Source organism: Haemaphysalis longicornis, unplaced genomic scaffold, assembly GCF_048455015.1.
Source record: "Haemaphysalis longicornis isolate Haplotype H1 unplaced genomic scaffold, Haemaphysalis longicornis Haplotype H1 scaffold_1, whole genome shotgun sequence".
In the NCBI taxonomy this organism is placed as follows: Eukaryota; Metazoa; Arthropoda; class Arachnida; order Ixodida; family Ixodidae; genus Haemaphysalis; species Haemaphysalis longicornis.
In genome coordinates this window covers 304,491,690-304,514,849 of record NW_027526203.1, presented here as the reverse complement: position 1 = coordinate 304,514,849, position 23,160 = coordinate 304,491,690, and the positions used below count along the sequence as shown (strand labels likewise).

The window sequence follows — 23,160 nt, the reverse complement described above, 5'->3', positions numbered from 1 at the left end:
GCGACTTGCCTACTCGACTGCAATATGGCAAGGAACGCGTGAGTGCGATGTTTGTACTACAAGCTGATTTTACCCCGGCTGCAGTGAACTACAATATTTTAAAGGGACTCTGCAACACTTCTGATATACGCTTTCACTCTTTACTTCGTCTGGAAGAACTGCAAAAGATATAGTTATCGCAAGCACGGAGCGGCACTGCGTGATTTGCTCGTCGCAGCAGTTGCGCCTTCCGTTTCTGCTTTGCTTTTGCGGCTTTCTTTTTTAAGTGGCGATTGAGAAACTATACAATCAAACAGCTTCGCTGTGTGTTTAAGGGTAAATATGAATAAAATAAAGTAATGCAAAACAAACGTGCCAACACGCCCTTTTCAGCATATGAGAAGAATCCCTGGAACAAGTACAAGAATATAAGACCTACCTGGGCCTGCTGGCGATCACCACGAAGAAATCTGGCGCAGAATAGGGATGGGTTGGGGTGAATTCGGCAAGCACTCGCAAATAATGAAAAGTAAGATACCTCTATCCCTAAAAAGAAAAGTATTCAACGAAAGCGTCCTGCCTGTGGTGACATGCGAAGCAGAAACTTGGCGCCTTACTAAACAATTAGAATGCAAACTTAGGTCAACCCAACGTGCCATGGAACGAATAATGTTAGGGGTAACGCTTAGGGACAGAAAACAAGCTACCTGGATTAGGGAGCAAACTTGGATACATATCGTAGTTCAGGTTAAGAAAAAGAAACGGACTTGGGCTGGCCATGTGGTACGACGAACTGACAACATGTGGTCTACAAGGACGACTAAATGGACACCGAGAGACGGGACTAGAAGAAGAGGAAGACCATTCACTCGATGGAGATATGAAATACGAAAATTCGAAGGCAAAGAATTAATTCCGGCAGCACAGGACGGAAGCGGGCGGAGGTCAATGGGGGAGGCCTTCGTCCTGGAGTGGATCTAAATAAACTGTTGTTGTTGATGATGATTATGACTGAATGCGTTGATTGCTGCAACTGAACGAACGCCGGCCAATATCCGCTACGGCGCTGTAACGACGTAATTCCAGCGTTAGAAGGACACCATGACCGGGAAAGAGATTAACATTTTTTGAGCAAGTTTCGAAATTGTTTGGTGGGTATACAACCGTAACATTTGGCTGAGGTACTTTGCGACTCCCTAATCTAAGTACTAGATGTGTAGGTTCACTACATTCTGCAAACATTGAAAGTTTTGAAAAAAAGTTGAAAAGGTTGTTGCAGGGTCCCTTTAGTACTGAGCAAGCACCACCAGCCAACTGAAGCCCGAAAACGGGAATTACGATAACGTAATCGCAGCCACCTCAGATTTTTTCGGGAAGACCGGAATAGCCTGAAAACATGTGAACACTGCAACCAAGTGTGCGTGGACCGATGACATGTACTCCGTTGCCTTTCTTCCAGTGTGAGAAACAAGGAATGTTAGGATAAACCAGGAAAATGCATGCTATCCCCATTTTCTCAGACGAGATCTGGGATTTTCATCCCACTCAGACTTAGTGAACAAAAACCAAAATACTCCAGTACGCTGTACTTCAAGCTTCTTACAAGTAGACGGCCTGCAAGCGGTGCGGCAAGAAGCGAATGAGGGAGGGAATAACCCCGTGGCCCGGCGTGTACGTCACAACTAGACGATGTGAATGTAGTAAGGTCTTAGCGGCGTTCTATGCGCGGCGTTTACCGATGAAAATACATGTGCAACCAGTAGGTGTCTGACACAGTGTAATGTGTTGACCTTAGATATCGATTAAAAAAAAACCTTCAACTTTTTCCAGGATTCGAACTCATCCAGTCCAGTGGGCCAAGACCGTATCCACTATACCATTGTCACGAGCAGACGAAGAATGCGGCAGTAGCGCATACCGGTGTGGTCCGGACGATCGACGACGAGGAAGCTGAGTGCGGGGCACATCCAGCACGGGTTCCGTTGTGGCCGCTTGTGAATAGATGGTCTTATTTTGTAAACACATCGCTTCTTCATCAACCCTGGTTCGTGTCATGTGTTCTGCCACCACATAAGGCTATTTTCCATCTAGTAGTAAACAGTAGCAGTAAACAGTGGTAAACAGTTGCGGATTTACCGGTTTTATCTTCACTGCGTCATTAAAAATCCTCCGTCGCATGCCCCCGCGCGAGGGACACGAGTAAATGCAGAGCATTGGGGTCGTTTACGTGGCGTAGGAATTGGTGGTGGTGGTACTGCCGTACGGGCTGTACTGCCCCGTCGCCCGCGTCAACCGCCCGATGCTCATGAACGGCAGTCGAGGCGAGATCAGCCGCTCTTCCACCGCGTTGAGCTCGGGCAGGTGCGCAGGACGCGGAGGGTACCTGTAGCCGCAGGCGACGCACATCGAAGGGACGACGCCGCGGACCAACGAGTCCTTGCACGACGCGCACACCGCGAACGCCCGAAACCGTTCCAGCGAAGCGGCGTCCGCGTCGTCGATGTCGCTCACCACGGGGATGACGCGCGCCAACGCGACGGTGCCGTCCAGGCAGCCGCCGCCGGCGTTGTTTTTATCTGGTTCGAAAGAAATTGACAGCGAGAGCGAATGCCGAGAACCGCCCCATCACGGCACGACCGCGCCACGACCACGTCACGACTACGTCACGATCACGCCACAACTGTTGTTGCTCCCGCGCCAAACTACGACGCATGCGCGCCCCACCTGTTGCTGAACGCGATCCGAGCACTCAGAGAACACGCGAGGAGCAGCGGAGAGCAGGCGATGAGGAGTGGGGGAGAGGGCGCACCTGGAACGGCTGTTGCGGACGCCGAGGCACGCCAACGCCGGGTGACATCGTGAGTTAAAGAAATGCTCTGCATTTAAAATGCATTTCCTTTTCCATGATAAAATATTCAAGTTCACAGTAACCTGGCCACGCTTCTGGGCTGCTATCAGTTCCTCCAGGCGGCTGTTGAAACTGAAGGTGTGAGGCGTGCCGGGACCTCTTGCCAGATACGAAGCATGAAAGGCACCTCAGTGCTTGTCGTCGTGTCCCGTGTGCGGCAAAGCTCCGCCGAGATCGACAAGATGTAATGGACTTATGAAGGACGTGCGAAGCCCAGGCAAGACAAGTTATGAAGGCACCTGTCAGAAATTAGGCAAAGGATGTTTCCGCCTTTAAATATTCTATGATGCTTTTCGTAACACGTTGATATTTCAGTTGATGTTCGTTACGATGATCGATCTTGTGTGTTAACACGTAGCGTAGGCACCGTGTCTACTACAGAGAGAGAGCGTGAGAGAGAGAGAGAGAGAGAGAGAGAGAAAGAGAGAGAGAGAGAGAGAGAGAGAGAAAGAGAGCATTTTATTGCGCGGAAGATAGAAAGTTGGGGGTAATGAGTGGTTGTAGGTAGCATTGCTGATTGAGAAGCGTCATTCAAGGGTTCTACTGATGTTGTGAATGAAGTTTGTTAGGCCATGAGGCTCCTCTTCTCTTCTAGTCGAGGTTAGCCGCTCTCTTGGGTCTTGTGTAATTTGGGGTTTATTGAGCGGTGTATTGGGGTGTATTGAGTGGGGACACACCCAAAATATTAAGTGTTGGCTATCATTTATCTATAGTGGACATGAAACTGGAGGGGCTGTTTCACTATATGGGAGAAGATGTAGCCTAGCTTGCGTGCTAGTGAGAATCAGCCCTTCTTGTTTTATTGTAAAGTTAAGATGAACTGGCTCCTGACATGACAGATTTTGAAAGTCGTTGCTTGGGAGATTGGTAGGGGCGATCGCTAAGCAGTTATCCCCCAGAGGAAGCTCTAATGTATCGTTCTGCTCGAGCCTAGATGCTTCTAGTCGACGCCTCAAAGCACCTCGGCATTGGGGTTGGTGGAAAAGGACTACTTAAAAATTACCGGCATTGCTTTCGGGTACGCCTCGAATTTATCTTGTAGATACTGTAAGGCCACGGCAAGTTCTATAGCTATTACACAATATCATCATCATCATAATCATCACGTCCCTATGTTAACAATACTTTATTGTGAATGCTTTGCACAGCACTATACAAGTACAGGTCATGTTTCCATAGCATCCGCAACTTTGGCCTTGTGCTTTTCAACTGTGCTCTTAAACACTCGGTGCATGTGGTCGCACATGCTGGGAAGACCGGCCAGCCCTTTCTTCAGTGCTTCCACTGCAGTGGTGTCAGAAGTTTCTATGCGAAAGTGCACCTTTCGCTCGGAGGGGTCAGGGATGGCATACCCACAGAATTTTACTTGTTTTTTTTATGATGATGTACCCTACCACCACCACCTTTATCATAATCATCATCATGATTATCCCACTATGTCTACTGTAGGCCGGAGGTAACGAAGGCCTCTCCCATTGACCTCCAAACGCTCCTGTCCCGCGCCGCTCGAGTCCATTCTTTGCCTCCAAAATTTCTTATTTCGTCCCTCCATCGAGCAATTGGCTTTCCCCTTCTAGACCCGTCTTTCGGGATCCTCTTTGTCACCCTGGCGGTCCACCGGTTGTCATTTCGCCTAACTACGCGGCCAGCCGAAGTCCATTTCTTTGTCTTTATTTGAACTAAGATATCTTCTTTTCTAGTTTGCTCTCGGATCCAGAAAGCTCGTTTCCTCTCCCATAACGTTACTCTTACCATTCTACTTTCCATGGCCCACTGAGCCAACCTAAGTTTGCTTTCATATTGTTTCGTACGGCGCACGGCGCCAAGTTTCCGCTCCATCTGTCATCACCGGCAGGACGGATTGGTTGTATATTACTCTTTTCAGCGATATAGGTAGCTTACTTTTCCTTATTTCGGATTGTTTTCCAACTGCACCTCAGCCAATGCCTATTCTGCGCCGGATTTCTTTCTCGCGGTTGAGATCATCCCAGACGACCTAAACGACGTAGTTATAACCTTCTACTTGTTCAAGCGTTTCGTTACATATGCTGAACCGGGTGCTTTCGACATGTTTATTTATCATTACTTTTGATTTATTCCTATTTATTTCGAGCCCAAGGTTCTTGCTTTCTGAATGAATTCCTCAAGCACCTTTTGCAGGTGTTCTGCAGACTCGCTCAGCAAGACTAGGTCGTCTGAAAATCTCAAATGGCTCAAGTATTCTCTGTTTATCTCTAATCCTGTGATTACCCAGTCGAGCTGCCTGAATAGCCCTTTCAGACAAGCTGTGAACAGTTTTGGCGATATGGTATCACCCTGTCGTACGTCCTTACGGATCGGAACTTTGTAGCTTAACTTGTGAAGGAGTATCCCGCGCGTACATTCTTTATATACGTCGTCTAGGAGTCTTACGCAGGCCTCCTCTATGGCCTGGCCTTTCAATACTTCCAGCACTGCTGCGGTTCTCACTGAATCAAACGCTTTTTCGTAATCTATAAACGACATGTAAAAGGCTGATTATATCCTATGGATTTTTCAAACACTGCATTGATTGATTGATTGATTGATTGATTGATTGATTGATTGATTGATTGATTGATTGATTGATTGATTGATTGATTGATTGATTGATTGATTGATTGATTGATTGATTGATTGATTGATTGATTGATTGATTATGAGATTTAACGCGCCGATGCTACACAGACGAATAGGCGCGCCGCACTGGAGGGCTCCGGATTAATTTTGACCACCTGAAGCCTTTAACCGGCGCCGAAATTCTGAACCCACCGGTATTTTCACCGTTTTTCTCTGTCAGAAAAACGGCCGCCGCGACCGGGAATCAAACCTCCGATCATTGGGCTCACCAGCACTTGGCCACAGCCACCACGGCGGGTGTGACGACACGGATGCGATCCATTGTTGAGTATACTTTCCTAAGCTCAGCCTGCTCTCTGGGTTAATGGTAATCTAGGATCTTACTTATTCGGTTAACTATTGCATTGGTAGACAGCTTATATACAACTAAGCGTTGTTTACAGCAGTTGTATACAACTCGTACACAACTTGCATACAACAGTTCTCCGTCGGCACAAGTCTGAAGTGCAATCAAGCTGCTTCCTTTTATAAAAAAGGCGGAGCGCGAATTGGTCCTACAAATAAACATGCATCATAATATCGAGCCAGGTGTTCAAATTAGTGAGGAACACCAATAATTACCGCTGGATAAAAAAACTCTTTTTCAGCACTATTTGTTTCACAATAATTTGCGTTCACAGGAAGGCTTCGACTGAGAAAACTAGAGACTGTCGCGTTCGTTGAGCAAAGCCTTGACGCAAGACGACAGTTCTCACAAGGCAAAAATGGGTTGCAGTGTTAGAAAAGGTTCAGCGACAAATGATTGCGTGCAGAGTTTCCCCGCTGCTGCAATACCTCACTGCAAATGTACGCTCCAGGTAGAATATTCGTTCAATTCTTGAAAAACAGGCTCAAGTATCCACACGCGGCACACAGCTCGGAGCCACAAAAGGTTTAAAGCTGCTGCAAGCGCAACCATTCCTGCTGTTCAGTGCTCTTCCAGGCCTAAAACACCACCCCGGCCAAGCTGAATCCAAAGACCGGCATATCCTTCAAAGGGCCTCCAAATAAAGTCCGGAGCTTCGAAATCGCGCAGCTGTCACAAGAACTCGCCGTTACAGAGAATGGCCCGACGAATTCACTCTTCAATATTTCCTGGCTCCTTTCCGAGGAGGTGAACCCAGCTTCCCGCCATGTTGTTCTTGCGGATTACGACTGCTCATCAGTTATCGCAGAATTCCTTCCGCAGTTGCCTAAGAGTATCTAAAGTTTGTAGGGGCGCCTTCGCGGTTTTTTCACCGTACACAATTTGCAGCGGTGGTACCGGCGCACGCGTACGTCCTGGCTACTCCTGCCGACGCTATTGAACCCGAAGTTATTCGCGGAGTTTTTTTCTCCGTGAGTACGACATTTCGTTTTTCATTGAGTTGTTCTCTTAAGGTGGCGTTATCAGTTCGGGCCCTTATTCCTGTTACACAAAAGATGCTGCAAGACTAGTTTCTGCAGGAAGCACTTGACTGAAGTTCGAACGTGGGGAAAGCACATGTGTACAAACCGAAACATAGATGCTGTTTTCACGGAAAAAATGTCCCTCCCAACAGCAATAACGAGCACAACACCATAACTGACATGATCAGGAAACAATGCATATGCTGAGGTCGTACACCTAAGCGTGTAGACTTGTTCCTTTTCCGCCCTTCCATTTTGTCTCTTTTAGACCAGCACGGCTTGCGGAGACGACCAGGGACAACATGGCAGGTTTAGTAAGAATTGCAAATAATACAAAAATTTGAAAAAGTAAGGCACATCGCATCGCCAAGGATGGTGCACCAATCTGGAGGCCACCAACGCTATGGGATTATACAAAATTCATCTCACCTACGTAAACAGTGTTGTGTGTGGGTGGTGCTAACTATAGTGCTGTGTTCATCCTTCTCTATCCTAGCTACAGGACAGCGTAACGTCTAAGAATAATGCCAGAAAGTGATAAAGCGACGACCCTTGTGGTGTCAATATATTCAGCCCACGGGCCAATTGTTGGTCATGTTCCCCCCGAGGATCATCAGCTGGGATTCCATGCAAACGATTCTTTTGCATGCTTTTAGTATGACTTGAATCGAAACCTTCTAGCGCTTGGGCGCTTGCTCTTCGATTTCGAAATTGCGTGATAAGGATTCTGCCTATTACAGCAAAGCTGTCTATGGCTAGGATCCAGCAATCGTCACAGGCAACGGAGCGATATTGACAAGAGTGGCACGCGAGCGTAAAGCCACGTTGCGGCGCCAACTCAAATCCCCGGGATCGTAGATCGTAAAACTGCGCCACATGTTCAGCGTACGGAAAAGCTCCCACAATAAATGCAAAAAATTGCTGTTGTTTTCTGAAAATTCCCACCAACAGTATTATGCTTTCTAGGGTTGGTGCTCTATAAAAGTATAAAACGACAGATAAAACAAACAATAAAATATGGGTACTAGTTGCGCGGTACACTGAGTTAAGAATTGCACTCTAGCACCACACACACATACTTATGCACACAGCCATCCACACAAATTACACACATTAGATAATAAACATTATGGTCAGGTACATCGGCACGTGCAAAGACAGGGTTCGAGACAGAGAACAGGCATCTATCTGCATGCCCTCACAGTCTGTACGATCGATTAGAGGCGCTTAGGACGCCGCATTGTCCTTAAAGAGACAGATGTCGCGAAATCATCGGCGTTATTTAGTCATACGCATATCCCAGCAAAACCTGGCGCCACTCATTCACAATCACGCAGAAAAATATATTTTTCCTCACGCACTCACTCACACTCACGCTCACTACGGGCCCACCACCACTCGCACCCACTCGCGCTAGCGCTCACCACTCGCAGTGGCCACTCGCACTCACTTGCCCTCACGCTCATCGCTCGCCGTCACCACTCGCACTCACTCGCACCCACGTTATCCACTCGCCATCACCATTCGCACTCACTCACGCTCACCACTCGCCGTCACCACTCGCACTCAGTCGTGCTCGCGCTCACCACTCTTCGTCTCCCCTCGCACGCTAGTGTGTACAGCAGGCCCTCTACGAGTCATGAAACCGAACAGTATTAGGGCCATTACGGTGTCAGAAGGCCATCCAAATCACATTCCTATATCAACACGGCACCAGAGAATTAATCCTAGTGTGCCCCATACAGAGCTCAGTGACTACATATTTCCGAAGCTAAAAGCAATCCCGCCATTAACAACCATCACAGCGAGCGGCTCCTGCGACAGTAGCCAACCGCGAGTACAAGCGCAATAGTGGTGCTCACCGTGGTAAGCCCCGCAAATGGCGCCAGTAGCACGAGTGCACTCGCGAGTGGTGAGCGGGGCTCACTGCACGTGGGGCTTTCACTCATTCGCACTCCCACTCGCAAATCCAGCACGATGGCGAGGCTCACTCCCCACTCACTCATGAGTGCTGAGTGGGGGCTGTGTGAGTGCACTCGTGAGTGAACCTGCTGACCTCTGCTTATACGTCTGTGGCCCTCAGCTTTTCTTTGTGCGCGATTCTTTCCCAAATTGGCGTTTACCTCTTCTTTATAGAACCATTACAAGCACGGCGTTATGAATTGTCTCTCCAGGTGGATATAAAATTTTCGAAACATAGCAAGCTGCCGCCTGTGCGCAAGTTACATAGTGTATTAGACGACCATCTTGCACACTTTCTTGGCCATGTTGTTATTTCCTCTGATGGTTCGCAACATGAAGCTAAAGGTGCTGTGGGAATTCGTTGTTCGGACCTGTACAGGAGGAGGAGGAAGAAAAAAACTTTCGTCAAACGCAACATTAAGCACCGAGAATGTCCCCGGCCAGGTTTACGAACGCCAACTGGTCCGTGAGCTGGTCCGAGGCTAGCCAATGCCGCCACGTTGGAGGAGGAGGGTGTGGAAAATGTGGGGATTGAATTGCAATAGGGCAGGAGAAAATCAAGTGTTCTAAATCAGCGTATGGTTCGGAACGATTGGGACATGCTAGGGAGTGTCGGAGACCGTAGAGAAAGGAAGGAGCAGGTGTAAGGAGGGTATTTAACTGTATGCGTCGAAGAGTTGCGTGGTGGTTAGATATTTGTCTGGAACAGGAGTTTCTGCTTTAGATTGTCACCGCTCCTCCTTGACGCAGAACATCGGGCCATGGCTCTAGCAATTAGAAAATATCATATCTCTCTTTGAAGTGTAATGTTTATAATAGGCTGCCTTTCTCTTTGTGCTTCGTTTGATGACCCTGAGAAATATATTCATCTGAAACTTTCCCACATTTTTTTCCCTACCACATGATATGCGCGTGCGTTGTGTGGGTCCCTGGATATGCGGAAATCATGCTCAACGAGGCTGCAGGTACTTTAGCTGATATCGCTTCACGCAGCCCACCATTCCATGACTGCCCCAATCTGACATATGTAAGTGCGGCCCGCTTATGGCTCTATTGCCTGCTCAGTGGCCGATCCAACACAAACTACCCTGAATAGACCACAGAATGAGCACTTGAAATTTATTTCTTGGAAATCTCTCTTCCCTTCCCGCCAATGTGAACTATATCCTTCGCAGCCCTGAGGCGCCGCTTTCCGAAACTAAACTTCTATTTAAGTGGGCCTGAAGTAACACCAACACATGCTTGAATGACTTGCAGTCAACGCCAATCCCCAAGCACACATTGTTAGAATGCCGCCGCAGCTTTGAGCAGAGACAAAAATTCACTGACGATTACTATACTCCCGAATGCCAAAGTTGGGGTTAACGCGAGCTGCAGTCTTCTCGGTCACGGCGCATATCTGCTTCGTTTCAGGCAGTGATCGCGTGATCGGCGAACGCAGGGCTGCGCGTGCTAATCTGCCGTTATCTAGAGTCGCGCCGCCACCGCCGGAAAGCATGTTGTTGCAAATCGGGTTTGAACCTCCCGCGCAAATGGCACGTTGTTTGGATTAGCGGCGAAATGACAGGGTCTGAGGAAAGTGCCAGGGGCAGGGCGCTTTTTGGCGGCGACGCATGGAACAGGAGTGAGGGGGAGGCAGTGAGAGAGATGACGCCATAGCCAGGCGTACCACGCTCCCCTTATCCTTCACCACACGCTCCTCTCCGTTTTCTTTCTGCCGTCGCCGCTGCGTTCGCTCACTCGGTTGCGTGGACATAAACAGAAGCCGACCCCGCGAAACCTAGGTAACGCTGCCAAAGGGTGGCGTCCTAAAATAAACATCTGTGGAAATTCAGAGAATTGTCCTTTAATGCATAGCATTCTTTTGCCGCTTGTCTAGAGTGTGACTTGTTTACAGCCAAATATTCTGGTTTCTCAAAATTCTGTTCGACCAACTATCTCCATTTACGCCATTATAACGATTACAGGCCGAACTTCCGCGAAATCTGCATTTTTGTGGAAATGCAGGGAGGGCGTTACACGTGTCGCCACTTTTCGCATTTTTCTTCTACTTTTCATAATTTTTGGTTTTTCAGAATTCTGTTCGAACAATTATCTTTATTTAGGCTGTTATAATGATTACAGGTGGAACTTCCGCAAATCTGCATTTTTGTGGAAATGAAGGGCGTTACATAGTCCTGGCTGTGGGGGTACCTGCAAAGAATGCTACGGGTCACTACTACTATGTATGTTTTAATGGCGCAAGGGCGTCTGAGGGCAAAGAGCACCAAGACAGTGTTTGTTTGTTTTGTCACATTTGTTGTCAAAGTACCGTGGCGATGATTGTGATGTACTTGATAATAATAGTGTATATATGGGTGTAAAGTGCCCCTACTTTAAAAAGTGAAGATGAATAAGATGAGAGGTAACAATGACGATGTTTAGGTGTGTGCTGGGGGCAGCATAACATAACAGGGATGGCCGTGACGTCCCTGGCACATGTTATGAAAACGCTCAGAACCACCTTCACTACTTGAATCTGGTGGCCCTGATGTCACACATGGTATGAGATGAGTGCTAAAAATCCAATGTCAGCGGAATGCTACGCATCAAAAAAAGGTCTTAGGGCCTTCATATTTTAATACAAGACGGTTTTTGATTCCAATGTCAGCGGAATGCTACGCATCAAAAAAAGGTCGTAGGGCCTTCATATTTTAATACAAGACGGTTTTTGATTCTCCAAAAAAAGATGTTTTCCCTGCTATTTACTGAACTTAAAAGGTGAAGCCAACTTTAAAATTATTGTTGTAAGCTTGGTCTTCAGAAAATGGCTTTCCTACGTTGATGGTTGCACAGTGAAGCATTTCCATCTTCGGAAGGAGTATCATTATAGAAAGTGGCTCTAACTCTTGTTATATTGAAACTATCGCGAAACAAATTACATTAAAATTAACCACTAGGACAACTCTAACAATACGCCGATTTTATTTAATTTTCAAAATTGCATGTTTAGAGTGATAGTTGTGAATATTGTGGAATTCTCGTTTGCTGCCAATACATAGCCGTCCACGGGAGGGAAACCGACACCCCATGTTTTTCCACTGGAATGAAACTCTAGTTCGTCAACATTTCATTCCGGTAATTAACCAGTGAGTATGCTGAATCGCAAATTACAAACAAACGTGTTTCTACGACCCGGTCAAAGCATTCTCGCTTACGTTGAGGCTGGGCACCACATCTTTTCTGTTCATCCTTCTTCGCAGAGTAGAAGGGCGTCGTCTTATTTTGTCCTTCACTTAACAGAACTTCCTCCCAAGTTAGTTCTAATATACTCGTTTCAAGGTTTAAAGACACTCTACGAAAAATGTTTTTCTCAAGATGAAAGCATCTTATTCGTCAAAACAGGTCTCGTGACCTAAACAGAAGCATCCGCGTTTCTTTAATTACTGCTGGCGGTTGTGCACGCTCGCGTGCAGCCAGGAGCGGTTGACCTCGTTAGAAAAAAGTGCCATGAGTAAGATAGTTGGTGACACACTGACACGTAGCATTCTTTATGATTAGTGGGCGGAGAAAACGAGGTGTTTTTGCTTCGAGGGAGCACACTTATTCATTCTTACATTGAAAAATGTAATTTTTGTGCTCAATAGTTCTCAAGTGTAATCCGCGATTTGTACAAGTTACCGCGAAGGCATTTGGTACACATTCAATGATTTCCCATACTGAGCGAAGTTTTGTGGTCTGAAATATACGAACCCACACACACTATCCTCCAATTACACGCCTCATCTTTCTCGTTTTCGCCTATTATTGGGCGAGGAAAAAATGCAGCTCTCATCGTACGGAAACGCAGCAGCCCCTCTGACAAGCCACTCATCACCGCCGCGATAGGTGACACAGGATGAGCGAAGGGCGCATTATGCATTAGCGCTATATTAATTCGGCCTGTGGAACGCTAACGTATGAAACCTTAGCAGTGACTGGTAGGTGACGCGAAAGCTCCTGCCATATTGTCGCTGCTAAAACTAGATAACACACCTGGAATGGTTAGCATTATCATTGATGATTGTAGGGTTTACCGCGCCGACACAACGCAGGCGATGAGGCGTGCCGTAGTGGAGGGCTCCGGATTAATTTTGACCACCTGGGGATCTTTAACGTGCGCCGAAATCTCGTACACACGGGCATTTTTGCTTTTCGCCTCCATCAGAAAAGCGGCCGCAGCAGCCGGGAATCGAACCCGCGAACTCGTGCTCAGCGTTATCATCATCATGCAAAAAAGTGCATCGGAGAACATTGTTTGAAAGTCGCTGCCTTCAAACGAAGTACCAGGTTACCTGTGCTTTTGGCAGCCACAAACGCTGCTAACCTAAGTATGCAGATTAGGGTCAGAACACTGTCGCTTCAACCAAAATCGTTAAGCGACCGATGAATGCTTTCCCAAATGCGCCCTTTCCTACTGGAGGTGCGGATGTGGCAGCATTGAGCGCAGGAGATGAGATTCGAGCAAATGACTGGGTATTTGCTGTCCTTTACAACAGTAGCTGCGCATGTGTGGATTGGCGTGCAGCGCTAGTTCCACAGCTGATTCTGTGCTCATCGCTCGCATAATGATCCCCGTCACCAAGTTTCCTGCTGTCCATGCCACCTGGCCAGAGAATCTTCAGCGCTAAATGTAGGCGTGGTTGACCTATACAAGCTTGTAATAAATGCGAATGTCCCTTGCACGGGAGTTACAGTCAAACCCGGTTATAACGAACCCGGATAGAGCCAATTATGCTGTATATCGAACAAAGAAATATCAGTTACGAAAATGCAGGCGTAACATATTCCTTATAACGCAGTTCACATTTGATATATCGAACTCGGCGCGCCTAGAATTGCCGCCAAAATGCATGGTCTCGGAGCGGCGATTGAGATGTTGATTGGCTGCGATGGAGATGTTCAGCCTCCCATGGAGCGACGTGACTCCCGGCACTTTCCATAACTGTTTCCGACGCGCCTGACTCACGATTAAACCCTCCCAGTCAGCGAGTCCGGACCAAGATGGAAGCATTGCAGAACTGTGAGAAGAGCTCGCTAACGTTCCCGATGTTGTACTGAAAGGAGCGCACTTCGAGGATTGCCTGAGTGTCGACAACGTTCGTCTTAAGCGCAGAAAAAAACAGGGACAGGGACACAGGGACATTTGAGTGTCGACGATGACGACGCCTTCACTGTGAGCCTTTCGGACGCCGCACCGCCACCGATGTCATAGCTGCTGGAACTTCTGGGGGGATCCGAGCAGGTGGAGGATGTCGCGAGTGAAAGCCGTCCGAAAGCCGTCCGATGCTTATAAGCATCGGACGGCTTTCGGCAGTCAATGTGCCACACCAATATTGCTGTGATATTGACGGACATGGACTGCAACTGATGCAAATGATGTCTGATGTAGAGAATGCTGTGCTAGTTGACGCGCGCCAAAACGAAAGTGAAAACAAGAATCAAACTTTTTGGGAAAGTTGGTAGTTACAGCAGAAAGTAGCTTTATTGCGTGCAATAGATAGATAGTTTTATGTACGGTAATGACATACTTTATTGTGTTCGTTTCTGCATGCGGGCATGGCAGGAGGAGGGGAGTGGGGTGAGGTGGTCCCGGGTATTGCGAAGTCGTAAAAAAAAAACTCGTTATGAGCGGGTTCGTCTTTTTCGAACTATTGGGTACATCGAACTAATCGTGGCGCATATTGTAGTTCGTTATAACCGGGTTTGACTGTATTGGCCTATGTATATAGTTCATTTAAACTCGAGCGCTGAGTGCTATTGTCGCCAGTTTTGGCGCTGTTCTCTGTACTTTCGGCGGATTTATAGGCATACACAGAAGTGCGTTGCATGAAACATGAATCCGCCAAAGATAAAATTCCCCCCAAAGGAAGCATGATGGAAAGGACGTCCTATGTGAGGGTATCGTCTAACGCAACATGCCTACACACACGCATGTATAAAAGCAAAGCTGGCTGCAGAAACGCGTTTGTTTATCTCGCACGTGTCAAATGAGTCGCTTTCGGATGTCAGCCTCACCCTTTCTACGAGTATAGACCCGCTTTTTTAGGCCGCCCCACCACACATCTTGCGCGCCAGATTTCTTTGCTTGCCCGCCGAATGCGGGACTTCGCAACAGGAAGCGTCGTTTCGTTTTCGCTGTGCTTTTTGTTTTACTTATGTTCAGCTTCCGTTCTCGTTGCGCTTCATACAGGCGTTCCGTCGAGAGCGGCCACTGCTTAAAGTGATTGCGCACGGCGCTCAACGAACGAGGATCGCGGATGAACGTGGCCAATTTTTCGTCTTCCAAGTACGTGCCTGGAACGAAAGTTTTGGGATACTTGATGTATTTCCGATGTGTGAGAGCGGAGCAGAGGACAGCGTATTTTCTTCCAGTGTTTTTCTTTCGAGAACTCTTACGCTTACGCTTTCATTTTCTATTTCAACTATTATCTCTCTTTTTATTTGAGGTTCGGTTTTAAATATTCATCAGTTTCCGCAATGTGTAGTAAATAACAACAATAAAAAGTTCATCGAAAAGCGAGGGCACAGAACGAAGCCTTATAGGATCGACGATCGAAGAGACTCACCACGGAGACCGCGGAAACCGACGTACGTGCCGGATTAGCCATTTCGGGCCGTACCGACCAAGAAATACAACTACTGCGCATGCGCGGGCATGCGTCTCTTCTGTGGCACTGTTTTTCTGTTTTTTACCCGGTGGCGCTAGACACCGCTGCTGTACGGCTTTCTTTCGCACTCTCCGCCGTCCTCCACCATCTGCCTTGCATTACCGCGTAACGAAAACTTCGCCACCCCTGTTTGCGTTCCGCTTCACCCCGATCAGGCGCACCCTCACAGTTCTTAATGAGGTGCCCAACTCCAGAACGAAATGCTGCTATATGTCGCGTCCGCTAGTTAAATAGATGTAATCAAGCCGCTGCCTTCTTTAATCCGGCACCCAAGGGCGCGGGAGCGGTACCGCCTATTGCAGGAGGCTGCGCGCCAAGCGGTTGCCAACGGTGCAAATAATTTCAAGCGTCTGCTGCCCCTTTATCCCCCCCCTCCGGCCTCAGGCTATCCTGCAATTTGAAAATGCTATGTAAACACGAATTGTGTTGAGGATGCCGAGGTGCGCGCATGCGTGTGATTCGTGTTAGGGAAATAAAACAACTCGAACAGTGAAGTGCTATCGTAGCTCTTAACGCAAAACGTTGTTAAGAACTACCACAGAACTTCACCACTTTTCGAATTGATGTTTTTTTTCTGCTGCCCATTCTACATGGATATCTAACGCTTGCATGTATGTAACGCCCTCCCATGTTCGAACCAGGTGATTTAAAAATTGCTTTTTTTACTCTTCCCTCGGCTTTTACGGTGTCTCGCTGTCCTCCAACCATGACCCTATTATATGAACACGCTCCTTTCCCTTGCCCCTCCATGTCCCTTGCTGTATCAGGTATATATAACAGTGTGATTAATATATTATATATATATTATATATAATATATTACATATTATATTTATATATATTGTCACGATGCCAAAGACGACGCAGTTGTCTTCAAGGAAAACAAGTTTATTGGAGCGACCTTGTGCTCCCCTAACACCTCAAAGAATACACAGGCGGCGAAGCAGCAGTCACCAAATTGACGTACGCAAGCGAGCGTCGGCGATCGGAATTCCCGCGGCGTCTGTTCTGCAGGCCTTTATCTTTCGGCGCGAGTGTTTCTCGAACCATCGATTTACATCTAGAACGTTGTAGATCAAAGAAGATTATTCGAGGCTAGTGACGTTAGGGCGCAACGCTCCCCGTATCAGAATGAGATAACCCGTGCGGCATAAATATAAAGAACGGAACACGGCTTCGCTTGGGACACAGAAAACATAGCCGGGCGCGGCCGGGCAGTAAAAACAAAACATAAACAAACAAACAAACCCAATGCCTAGTTCGCGGCATTACTCCTCCTCTAAGAGTGCATCGACCCGATGCTAAAATAAAAGGGCAGCCCGAACAAATAAGAACAACAAAAAAGACCATCATCTTGCGCAGTAAGGTTTGAGGCGAACCACGTGGACGACTTCGGGCCGCGTGCGTCGTCGTGATGTGCCGGAATCACCATCGGGGACCACCTCGTAGGTAAGTTGACCAACACGTCGTAAAATCCGGTAGGGTCCGAAATACCATCGCAGAAGCTTCTCACTGAGTCCGCGTGGTCGGATGGGAGTCCAAACCCACACACGATCACCAGGGTGGTACTCGGCGTCTCGGCGTCGGAGATCGTAGCGTCCGGCATCCACCACCTGCTGGTCCGTTATTCGAACTCGAGCGAGCTGGCGGGCGTCCTCCGCACGTTGAAGGTATCCTTGGACGTCGGCGTTGATGTCGTCGTCTTCTACGTGCGGAAGCATGGCGTCGAGCATCGTAGTCGGCCGTCTTCCGTAGAGAAGCTCGAACAGTGTCATCTGCGTAGTGACATACGGGAGGACTTCGTCCAAAGTCTTATGTTCAACGTCAACGTACATAGACAGCATATCCGCGATCGTTTTGTTCAGACGTTCCATAAATCCGTTCGTTTGGGGGTGGTACACCGTCGTTCTTCTGTGATCCGTGGTGCTGTAGAGTAATATTCCTTGCATAAGCTCCGCAGTGAAGGCCGTTCCGCGGTCCGTGATTAGGACTTCAGGGGCTCCATGCCGCTGCACAACCTGGTTTATGAAGAACTTCGCGACTTCTTATGCAGTACCACTCGAAAGAGCGGCCGTCTCGGCGTAGCGCGTCATGTAGTCTGTCGCCACGACAATCCACTTGTTCTTGGATCGTGACGGGGGGAACGGGCCCAGAAGGTCCATTCAAATCTGCTGGATGGGGCTCGATCGGACGGCAATTGGCTGCAGAAGTCCGGCGGGTCTCGTCGGGGGCGTTTTTCGTCGCTGGCAGTCACGGCAGCTCCGGACATAGTGGGTGACGTCAGAGGTAAGGCGAGGCCAGTAGTACCTCGCCTTGATTTTTCCCATAGTGCGAGCTGTGCCCAGATGTCCGGAAGACGGGTCGTCGTGGCACGCTTCCAAAATTTCGTCACGAAGGGCCGCGGGGATGACAAGGAGGTAATGCGTTCTCGTTCCGGTGCTGAAATTCTTCTTCACGAGGACGGAGGTTTTCAGGCTGAATGCTGGTAAGTTGCGTTTGAACGCTTTAGGCACGGCGGCATTGCGTCCTTCGAGGTAGTCGATCATGACGCGTAAGTAGGGGTAGGCACGCTGCTGGGCGGCGAGGTCACTCTCCGTCACGACTCTGAAGAACGCGCTGTATCGGAGCCTTGTGGTGGTGGGTCGACGGGGGCGCGGGACAGGCAATCGGCGTCGGAGTTTTTCCTGCCGGATTTATAGACGACTGTAACGTCGAACTCCTGCAGGCGCAAGCGCCACCGCCCAAGGCGGCCAGAGGGGTTCTTCAAATTGGCGAGCCAACACAGCGCATGGTGGTCTGTCACAACCTTGAATGGTCTGCCATACACGAATGTGCGAAATTTTGAAATCGCCCATATAATAGCCAGGCACTCTTTCTCAGAGGCAGAGTAGTTTTTCTCCTCCTTCGACAGACCACAGTTGGCATAGGCGATTACCTTTTCGCAATCGCTTTGCTTTTGGACGAGGACGGCAGCCAAGCTTATGTCACTAGCGTCCGTGTGCATTTCCGTTTCGGCGTTTTCGTCGATTCGAGCGAGCACGGGCGGGTTTTGCAGGTGTTTTTGCAGCTCGCAAGAATGCTTTTTCTTGGTCGTTTTCCCAGCTGAAAGGGGTGCTATCTTTCTTCAAGCGTGTGAGTGGCTCTGCACTGCGCGCGAAGTTTGTGACGAAGCGCCGGTAGTATGCGCACAGTCCGAGCAATCTTCGCACGCCCTTCTTGTCTTTCGGCCTTGGGAAGTTTGCAATGGCTGAAGTTTTTGCCGGGTCAGGTAGGACTCCCGCAGCGTTGACGACGTGGCCCAAGAACTTCAGTTCCTCGTACGCGCACTTTTCAGGCTTCAGCGTTAACCCCGACGTACGAATGACCTCAAGTGCAGACTCCAACCTTGCGAGGTGTTCGTCGAAAGTTCGGGCGAATATCATAACGTCGTCGAGGTATACGAGGCAAGTGTGCCACTTCAGGCCAGCTAGCACAGTGTCCATGACTCTTTGAAAGGTGGCTGGCGCTGTGCACAGCCCAAAAGGCATCATCTTGAACTCGTGTAGGCGGTCCGGGGTTATAAATGCAGTCTTCTCTCGGTCTCTCTCGTCCACTTCAATTTGCCAATAGCCGGTCTTCACATCCATCGATGAGAAGTACTTCGCATGGCAGAGGTGGTCGAGGGCGTCGTCACTTCGTGGCAGGGGGTACACGTCCTTTTTGGTGATTTTGTTCAGTCGCCGGTAGTCAATACAGAAACTTAATGTGCCGTCTTTTTTCTTCACGAGTACGACCCGCGCAGCCCAGGTGCTTTTCGATGGCTGTATAATGTCGTCGCTGAGCATGTCTTCGACTTGAGTCCGGATGGCTTCGTGCTCGTGTGAAGAGGCGCGGTATGGTGACTGTCGGGTAGGTCGGGCGCCATCTTATATTATAATTCGGTGCTTTGCTAGGGGTGTCGGACGTAATTTTGAGTTTGACGAAAAAGACTCGCTGTAGCGGCGCAGCAAATCCAGTAATTTGTCCCGGTTTTCTTGGGGCAGCACTAGGTTCACGTCGAAAAGATGCGGCAGCTTGGAAGGATCTGCGCGTGCGCGTTCAAAGTTTGGGGCCGCGATCACTTGACTTGCTTCTTGAGTCTCTTCGAGGAACGCAATTGCAGCGCCCTTGTTTAGATGCTGGTACTCCTCGGTGAAATTGGTGACCAAAACGAGGGATTTGCATTGCTTAAAGCGCACAATGCCTCTTGCGACGGAGACACCGGGGTTGAGAAGCAACCTTTGGTCATTTTCTATGATATCGTCGATGTCAGGAGCAGCATCCTCACAGTAGACGGTGATCATCAAGCTTGCGCGGGGTGGCAGGGTGACGTGATCGTCGGCGATCCTTACAGCAGCACGGTAATCGGGGTTCAGTGGCGGCGTCGTGAAGTGATCAGAGGAAAAAGTATCTACTTGGTCTGCAGATCAATTATTGCGCCGTTGTCCGTCAAAAAGTCCATTCCGAGAATTACGTCGCCGGAGCAGTTAGGTAAAATGACGAACGCATCATGGTACCTCGAGCCGCCTATGGTGACGCGTGATGTGCACGTTCCACTTAGCATTACGAGATGGCCTCCTGCGGTGCGTATCCGCGGACCGTCCTATTTGGTCGTAACTTTCTTCAGCTTAGACGCGAATGATCCGCTCATAACCGAGTAGTCCGCTACGGTGTCTATGAGGGCGACTACATCAAAGCCGTCGATGGACAACTGGACGTCGGAAGCCGCCTTCATCGAGTTCCGGGTTCGTCGGGGCGTCGCATCTTGGCTTGTGCGTGTTAACAGTCGGGCACTGTGCGTCGTCATTGTCGTCGTCTTCTCAGGGGCAGGCTCGGTCATGTCGGGTACCCGTCGCGCCTTGTGGCTATTGCCGTATTCGGGAGTCACGTCAGGGTTAGGTCGGGTCGTCGGGATGAGGGCATGTCGTGAGTCACAGTCTTCGGCGATTCGTTGCGTCGTTGGAGGGTTCTCGTTTTTCCACCGTTGTGCAACTTCACCTCCAGAAATTGCTGCCTCTAGTTTCCCCCGCTTGGGCTGGGGGACCTTCCACGTGCAAAGTCAGCACTGCTACGGCGGTCCGGCGACTGGTACGGGTAGGGCGACGGCGAACGGTTGAAACGGGCTGGCCCAAGGCTGGTGTTGGACAGGTATTCTTCAATATCAGATGTGCGCTGGCCGGGTCGGGGGCGTGGTGCGTCGACGTGGAAACCACGAAGTCCGAGTCTCTTGAATGGGCAGCAACGGTAGATGTGGTCGGCCTCTCCGCAGTGGTAGCACAGAGGACGATTATCCGGTGTTCGCCATACGTCAGTCTTTCTAGGCGTCTGCTTTCGTACTACAGGGGGTCGGGCGGGGGACAGTGGGCGGCGGTAGGGCGGGGCCTCTTGACGACGTGTTAGAGCAGGGCGGGGTCGACAAACAGCCGCGGAGTCCGCCATAGCTTGTGGCTCGCAGTGTACTTCGGATGGCATTGAAGTTCCCAAAGAGGTTTGGACTTCTTCCCGGATCACGGCAGTTAGGCAACCGACTTGGGGTTGCGACGTCGTCGGGAAAAGTTTCCGTAGCTCCTCCCTCACCACTTCACGGATGGTCTCGCGTAGTGCGTCGGAGCTAATGGACCCGGCACCGATCGTTTCCGAAACCATCGCATTGGCTGGGCGGTCGTACTGCCTCATTCGAACTTCAAGCGTCTTCTCCATCGCGGCCGCCTCAGACGCGAATTCAGCAACCGTCTTGGGAGGGTTATGGACAAGACAAGCAAAAAGCTTTTGCTTCACTCTTCGCATTAGAAACCTGAGCTTCTTTTCTTCACTCATTTCTGGGTCCGCATGGCGAAAAAGTCGCTTCAGCTCCTCAACGAACACGAGCACGCTTTGATTGGGATGCTGCTTGCGTGTCTGTAGCAGCTGCTCGGCCCGTTTCTTACGTACCAAAGTCGTGAACGTTTTCGAGAGCTCGGATTTCAATAACTCCCAGGTTGTCAGCGTAGGTCCGTGGTTCTCGAACCAAATCCGTGCGGAGTCTTCAAGGTAGAAAAACACTTGCCTGAGTGTTTCGTCGTCATCTCATCGATTAAAAGTTCGGACCCTCTCAAGATGCTCAAGCCATTCCTCAGGATCTTCCATAGGTGATCCATGAAATGATGGTGGTTCCCGGGGTTGTTGCAGAACTAGAGGAGGGCTCGATGCGTTGGTCATCGTAACAGCGGCCCTGACGTCTTCCGTCTTCAATTTATCTGGGAGTAGTCCGAACTCCGGCTTTAGGCCTTGCTGTCGGCGGCTGGAACGAGTTGGGCTTGCTTGACGACTTGAAGAGGGTTGAGGGGGCATGTACCCAGCACCTCCACCAGATGTCACGATGCCAAAGACGACGGAGTTGTCTTCAAGGAAAACAAGTTTATTGGAGCGAACTTGTGCTCCCTTAACAACTCAAAGAATACGCAGGCGGCGAAGCAGCAGTCAGCAAAGTGACGTACGCAAGCGAGCATCGGTGATCGGAATTCCCGCGGCGCCTGCTCTGCAGGCTTTTATCTTTCGGCGCGAGTGTTTCTCAAACCATCGATTTACATCTATAACGTTGTAGATCAAAGAAGATTATTCGAGGCTAGTGACGTTAGGGCGAAACGCTCTACGTATCAGAATGAGATAACCCGTGCGGCATAAAAATAAAGAATGGAACACGCACTTCGCTTCGCGGCCGGGCAGTAAACACAAAACATAAACAAACCTAATGCCTAGTTCGCGGCAATATATATATATATATATATGTATATATATATATATATATATATATATATATATATATATATATATATATATATATATATATATATATATATATATATATATATATATATATATATATATATATATATATATATATAATGTCGGAACCACGGGGTCGCAGCGCAAGAGAGAGAGTACCAGCGTGGCAGGCTTTCGGAATCGAACTGCCCGTGCCGTGCTGACGCACCAAGAACGCCAGCTCGTTTCTTTCTTGTCCTCATCTTTCATAGCCGGCGCCTTGGCGCCGGCTAAGAGCGCCGACCAAAGGGCGCTACAGGGCTCCCCGCCCAGACGGAATGTCGAACTTCACGCGACGGTGAGGCAGAGGGGAGTTGGTTTTGGGGGCGAGCAGTGGAGTGTTTCGGCCTGCGATGTCTGAGCGGAGTTTGTTAAGTGGCGTTTCGAGGTAGGCCGGTTTGAGGCGGTCCAACGAGACGACTTCTTCTCGGCCATTCAACAGGATGGTGTCGGGCTTCTGGGTCTTGTTAAGGACACGGTACGGCCCATCGTAGGAGGGAGTAAGAGGCACCTTTACAGCGTCTCGCCTGAGGAAAACGTGTGTCGAAGACGCTAGGTCTGGATGCACAAAGTTACGGTGGTCAGAAGACCGAGGCGGGACCGGTCGCAGGTGCTGCACGCAGTCCTGTAGGCATTGGAGGTACTCAAGCGGCTGCTGCTAGGAGGCCGAAGGGACGAACAAGTTACCAGGAAGCCGCAGAGGTGCGCCGTAGACAGTTCAGCAGTTGAACAGCCGAGGTCGCGACGAAGGACGGCACGCAGGCCGAGAAGCACT

General features: G+C 49.2%; 1 protein-coding gene and 1 pseudogene across 1 annotated transcript in view; both read right to left on the bottom strand.

The window, feature by feature from the left end:
• Nucleotides 1-23,160, bottom strand: part of LOC144149659 (protein turtle homolog A-like) — a 721,048-nt gene that overhangs the window by 435,241 nt on the left and 262,647 nt on the right. The window lies entirely within an intron of this gene.
• Nucleotides 415-22,045, bottom strand: LOC144174795 (uncharacterized; annotated as a pseudogene).